Genomic DNA, 5,998 nt, shown 5'->3' on the forward strand with positions numbered 1-5,998 from the left:
CGGATCCAATTTCATTTCTAAACAGATTTGGTACAAAACAGAGATCCGTAGTCCAAGTTATGTTCCGCCAAAGTAAGCCCAAAAACCATATTTTCATACAAAACCACAAAGTGCCATTTTCAAAACAAGCCATTTCCAACTCTTTTCAAAACCAATCAAAACATGCCAAGTTCATCCCTTTTTTTTTTTGAAATCAATCAAAATATATCAAATTCAACATCAAGCCTCCTCAACTCACACATTGACATATTACCACGATTTACAAAATCACTATCCCATCATTTTAACCCACTTCACCCAAGTGGCTCAAATCCAAACACATTGACATATCATATACTCTTCCTCATGCCAATTTTCAACAACACCAATTCCAATTAACCATCATTATACATAATCAATATCATATTCACCATCAACATGGTTCAACCCACAATTCAACCATAACCAATCATCAAGCATATATCACAACATGCATACTTCTCATACATCATACCATTAGGGCATCAATAATCATCATCACATATATGACCACATCATTTATCTCAATCATTTAATAACATCAACCATTCAATGCCTATCTTAGGGCCTCTAGCCTAAGTATTTCCTACCACATTACATATTAGATACGGGAAACCGAAACCATATCTTAGCCGATTTTCCCAAGCTCCCCCGGAGCACTTCCAAACCACTTATCCACAAGCTCTCGAGGCCTCAACACCTCCAAGAACAGATTTTTCACCACCAAACCCTTTCCAAGCTTTTCAAAGTCACCAATCAAGCTCCAATATCCACACATACAAAACCTAAGCCACAACCATCATACCCATACACAACATCTCAAAACCCAAACATCATAGAACAACAAAATTACACTAGGGTTGAGAATCTTACCACACTCAAGGTCCAAGGAGACAAGATTAACCTTCTCCTTCAAGAGAGTTGGGTCCTATAACATCAAAGAACCCAAAATCTCAACATTTTACCCATGAAACTCGAAAATAAGGGCTGGAATTTCGAACAGAAATACGTGGCTTACCTCAAGATTAATTGTATGGGTTTTGTAGAGATCTCCGCGGTGAACGCGTGGCCGCAAACGGAGCGGCAATCGGAGCTCTAGATCAAAAGTTATGGTGGTTTGAAGATCAACCAAGGGAGAGAACTTGAGAGAGTGTTCTTCCTCCCTTTCTCTCTAATTTCAGCGTGTTTGAGTGTGTTGTGAGGAGAGAGAGTGCTGAAAACTAGGGTTTTGGTTTAGTTGTGTTGAGCCAAGGGCCCACTTTGGGTTCGTTTGGCCCGGTTCGGTCCGTTCGGTCCAATCTTGGTCCGAATTCTATAAAATTGGTACCAAAATTCTCGTCTCAGTCTCCTCTATCACATTTAGCCATAAAAATCACATTTTAGGCTTTCTAGAATAAATTCTCATTTATGGGTTAATTAGCCGTTAATTAACCGGGTTTTACATTCTACCCACCTAATTGGGAATTTTGCCCACAAAATTCAAATGCAATTACCTGAGAATAAGTGCGGATAATCCGTTCGCATCTCCGACTCAAGTTCCCAAGTGTGTTCCTCAACACCGCCTCGACTCCAAGCCACTTTCACTAAAGAAACCTCTTTTCCACGCAACCGTTTGATACTAGTATCATAAATTCTGACTGGAGCCACTAGAAGCGTCAAATCTTCCCTTAACTGAACCGATTCAGGTTCTAACACATGGCTAGCATCAGGAGTGTACTTCCGAAGCTGCGACATGTGAAACACGTCGTGCAGGTTCAAAAGATAAGGTGGTAGAGCCATCCGATACGCCACCGGTCCAATCCTCTCCAGGATTTGAAATGGACCAATGTATCGAGGATTTAACTTCTTTGCTTTAATCGCCCTACCTACTCCCGTAGTCGGGGTAACCTTAAGAAAAGCATGGTCTCCTTCCTCAAATTCTAAGGGCTTTCGCCTCTGATCGGCGTAACTCTTTTGACGACTCTGCGCCGTAAGCATCCTATCTCGGATTTTCTTGACTTGTTCAGTAGTCTCAGCTATCATTTCCGGTCCCAACAAGCTTTTCTCTTCAGCTTCATACCAACATAGCGGAGATTGACATTTTCCCCCATACAAGGCCTCATACGGAGCCATTCCGATGCTCGCATGATAACTATTATTGTATGCAAACTCCACTAATGGCATATACCGATCCCAACTCGCCGGTTGGTCCAAAACACAAGCTCTCAACATATCCTCTAGTGTTTGGATCGTCCTCTCAGATTGACCATCTGTTTGAGGATGGTAAGCCGTGCTCAAGCTTAATTGGGTTCCAAAAGCCTTCTGAAATGCACCCCAAAACCTTGAAGTGAAACGAGGATCTCTATCAGAGATTATAGTAGCAAGTACACCATGAAGTCTCACAATCTCCTTTATGTATAACCGTGCTAGCTCCTCAAGGGTGTAAGTCATACGAATGGGCAAAAAGTGAGCTGACTTCGTCAGTCGGTCCACCATCACCCAAATAGCATCAAAACCAGCCCTAGTCCTTGGCAATCCTGACACAAAGTCCATTGCAATACTTTCCCACTTCCATTGTGGAATCTCTAAAGGTTGCAACATACCGGCAGGCTTTTGATGTTCAATCTTTACCTTTTGACAAGTTAAGCACTTTGAAACATATTCCGCCACATCATTCTTCATACCCGGCCACCAAAACATCGCCTTCAAATCTGGTACATCTTAGTACTTCTCGGGTGAATGGAGAATCTGCTTTTGTGTGCCTCCTTTAAGATATCTTGCCTCAAAGTGCCAACATCCGGCACAATGATCCTACCCTTGAATCTCCATAACCCATCTTTTTCTTCCGACACTCTCCACTGTTTTCCTTATCAATGGCCGGTAACACTTTCCATAACGCTTCATCATTTTGATGAGCCTTTAGGAGTTCGGACTTAAAGTCACTTGAGATTTCTAATCGGCTCAAACACAAAGTTCCGGATACTTCTCGAGCACCAATTTTCAGACTCTCGAATCCTTTGAGCAACTTCTCCTCTTAAAGCATCATCCAAGCCGCATATAATGACTTCCGACTCAACGCATCCGCCACTACGTTTGCTTTTCCCGGATGGTAATGCAACTCAAAGTCGTAGTCCTTCAACAATTCCATCCACCTTCTCTGCCTCATATTAAGCTTTTTCTGATCAAAGAGATACTTCAAGCTCTTATGATCAGAGAAAACTTGGAACTTAACCCCATAGAGATAATGCCTCCACACCTTCAAGGCAAACACAACCGCAGCGAGTTCCAAATCGTGCGTAGGGTAACTAACTTCATGAGGTCTCAACTGTCGTGAGGCATACGCCACCACATTATGGTGCTGCATCAGCACGCACCCTAGACCCTTCAATGAGGCGTCACAATACACCTCAAATGGCTCATTCGGCTCGGGTAACACTAACACAGGTGCAGTAGTCAACTTTTTCTTCAATGTCTGAAAGCTCTCCTCGCATTCAGGAGTCCAAACAAACGGAGTGTCTTTGCGGGTTAACTTTGTCATTGGCAAAGCTATCTGTGAAAAGCCCCTGATAAACCTTCGGTAATAGCCAGCTAAACCCAGAAAACTCCTTATCTCTGTTACGGTGGTTGGTTGTTTCCAATCCATCACAGCCTCCACCTTAGTTGGGTCTACGGCTATTCCCTTCTTAGTCACCACGTGACCCAAAAACTTCACCTCACTCTTCCAAAACTCACACTTAGACAGTTTTGCATAGAGCTTCTTCTCCTTTAGAATCTGCAACACGGTCCTCAAGTGTTCCGCATGCTCTTCCTCGGTCTTGGAATAAATCAGGATGTCATCGATGAAGACAACAACGAATTTATCCAGAAACGGACGGAAAACTCTATTCATGTAATCCATGAATACCGCAGGAGCGTTCGTCAACCCAAAGGACATCACAGTGTACTCGTAATGACCATAACGAGTCCTGAAAGCGGTCTTAGGGATATCCTCACCCCTCACCCTTATCTGGTGATAACCGGATCGCAAATCAATCTTGGAGAAAACTCCAGCTCCTTGTAACTGATCCATGAGATCATCAATTCTCGGCAATAGGTACTTATCCTTTATTGTAACCTTGTTCAACTGCCTGTAATCCACATAGAGCCGCATACTCCCATCTTTCTTCTTTACTAGTAACACTGGAGCACCCCACGGAGAGACACTTGGCCGTATAAAATTCTTTCCCAACAAATCCTCTAACTGAGATTTTAGCTCGTTCATCTCTAACGGTGACATCCTATAAGGAGCACTTGAGATTGGTCCCAACAACCATCATACCCATACACAATATCTCAAAACCCAAACATCATAGAACAACAAAATTACACTAGGGTTGAGAATCTTACCACACCTAAGGTCCAAGGAGACAAGATTAACCTTCTCCTTCAAGAGAGTTGGGTCCTATAACATCAAAGAACCCAAAATCTCAACATTTTACCCATGAAACTCGAAAATAAGGGCTGGAATTTCGAACAGAAACACGTGGCTTACCTCAAGATTAATTGTATGGGTTTTGTAGAGCTCTCCGCGGTGAACGCGTGGCCGCAAACGGAGCGGCAATCGGAGCTCTAGATCAAAAGTTATGGTGGTTTGAAGATCAACCAAGGGAGAGAACTTGAAAGAGTGTTCTTCCTCCCTTTCTCTCTAATTTCAGCGTGTTTGAGTGTGTTGTGAGGAGAGAGAGTGCTGAAAACTAGGGTTTTGGTTTAGTTGTGTTGGGCCAAGGGCCCACTTTGGGTCCGTTTGGCCCGGTTTGGCCCGTTCGGTCCAATCTTGGTCCGAATTCTATAAAATTGGTACCAAAATTATCGTCTCAGTCTCCTCTATCACATTTAGCCATAAAAATCACATTTTAGGCTTTCTAGAATAAATTCTCATTTATGGGTTAATTAGCCGTTAATTAACCGGATTTTACATTAAGAGTGTTATCTCTTTTAGTGTCTGTTTTTAATTACCTATATATATAAAGATGGTAGAATATTATGAAGACGCTCCTATCATGAAAAAAGTATTTTAAGGTTTTTAAAGGATCAGAATAGGTTAGAAATATATATAAAAAACATAAAAATCATTTTCAAATATGGCAAAAAAAATTATATCTATAAAAAGTCTATATTATCCTTCATACATGTCAATATCACTAATAAAAAAAACACTACAAATTTATATTACTTACTCATTTTTAAAAACAGTTTAATTAAAAAATCTAAAATATTTTCGTTAAAAATTTGTTAGTCATAGAAAAAACAACTGCGACGACTACGATAATAATAATAATAATAACGATAACAAATTAACAATAATGCACTAATGGTGTAACCGTGTAACAATAACGACGACTATAAAAATTAAAAATAACCACAACCATCTCTATTAATTATTGAATTAATATTTTAACATTGTACAACTTTTTTTTTTTTTGGACGGGACCCAGGCCAACAGACCAGCCCAGATCCATTACATAGATCCACGCCCTCCCCAAATCGACCCGTTAACCCGCTGACCCGACCCCTAATGCCTAACTGAAACCCCCCCCCCCCTTGCCACTTTCTCCTTCGTGGTTTCTGATCTTCAACTAGACGACCAGGCTTCTGCATGTTGATGACGCCGCCGGATTAAGGACGACAAGGGTTATCCTTCCGAATTACCATGACACCACCTTGTCTCCGCCATAGCGACCAGGCATCTCCAACAGCTCCTCATTGTCCCTCTTTGTATCTCTCCCTGCAGTGATAGTGAGAAGCTCGATGCTGGCCTTTCTGAGTCAATGTTTGTCTTCCTCAGGTCGCCAATGAGCAGATGTGACCGGTGCATGGTTGCTTTCGTTCTGCCTTATCCCCGTGGCAGGAATCGGGCCTCACGACAGCGCCCTTCGACTCCCTCAGCCCAGGTCGAGAGCTCTTCTTCCCCTCATCAGTTCAAGGCATTGAAATTTCCCCACATCACCTTTTGGAATATCGA

The sequence above is a fragment of the Arachis stenosperma genome, chromosome 1 (assembly GCF_014773155.1).
Source record: "Arachis stenosperma cultivar V10309 chromosome 1, arast.V10309.gnm1.PFL2, whole genome shotgun sequence".
Lineage (NCBI taxonomy): Eukaryota > Viridiplantae > Streptophyta > Magnoliopsida > Fabales > Fabaceae > Arachis > Arachis stenosperma.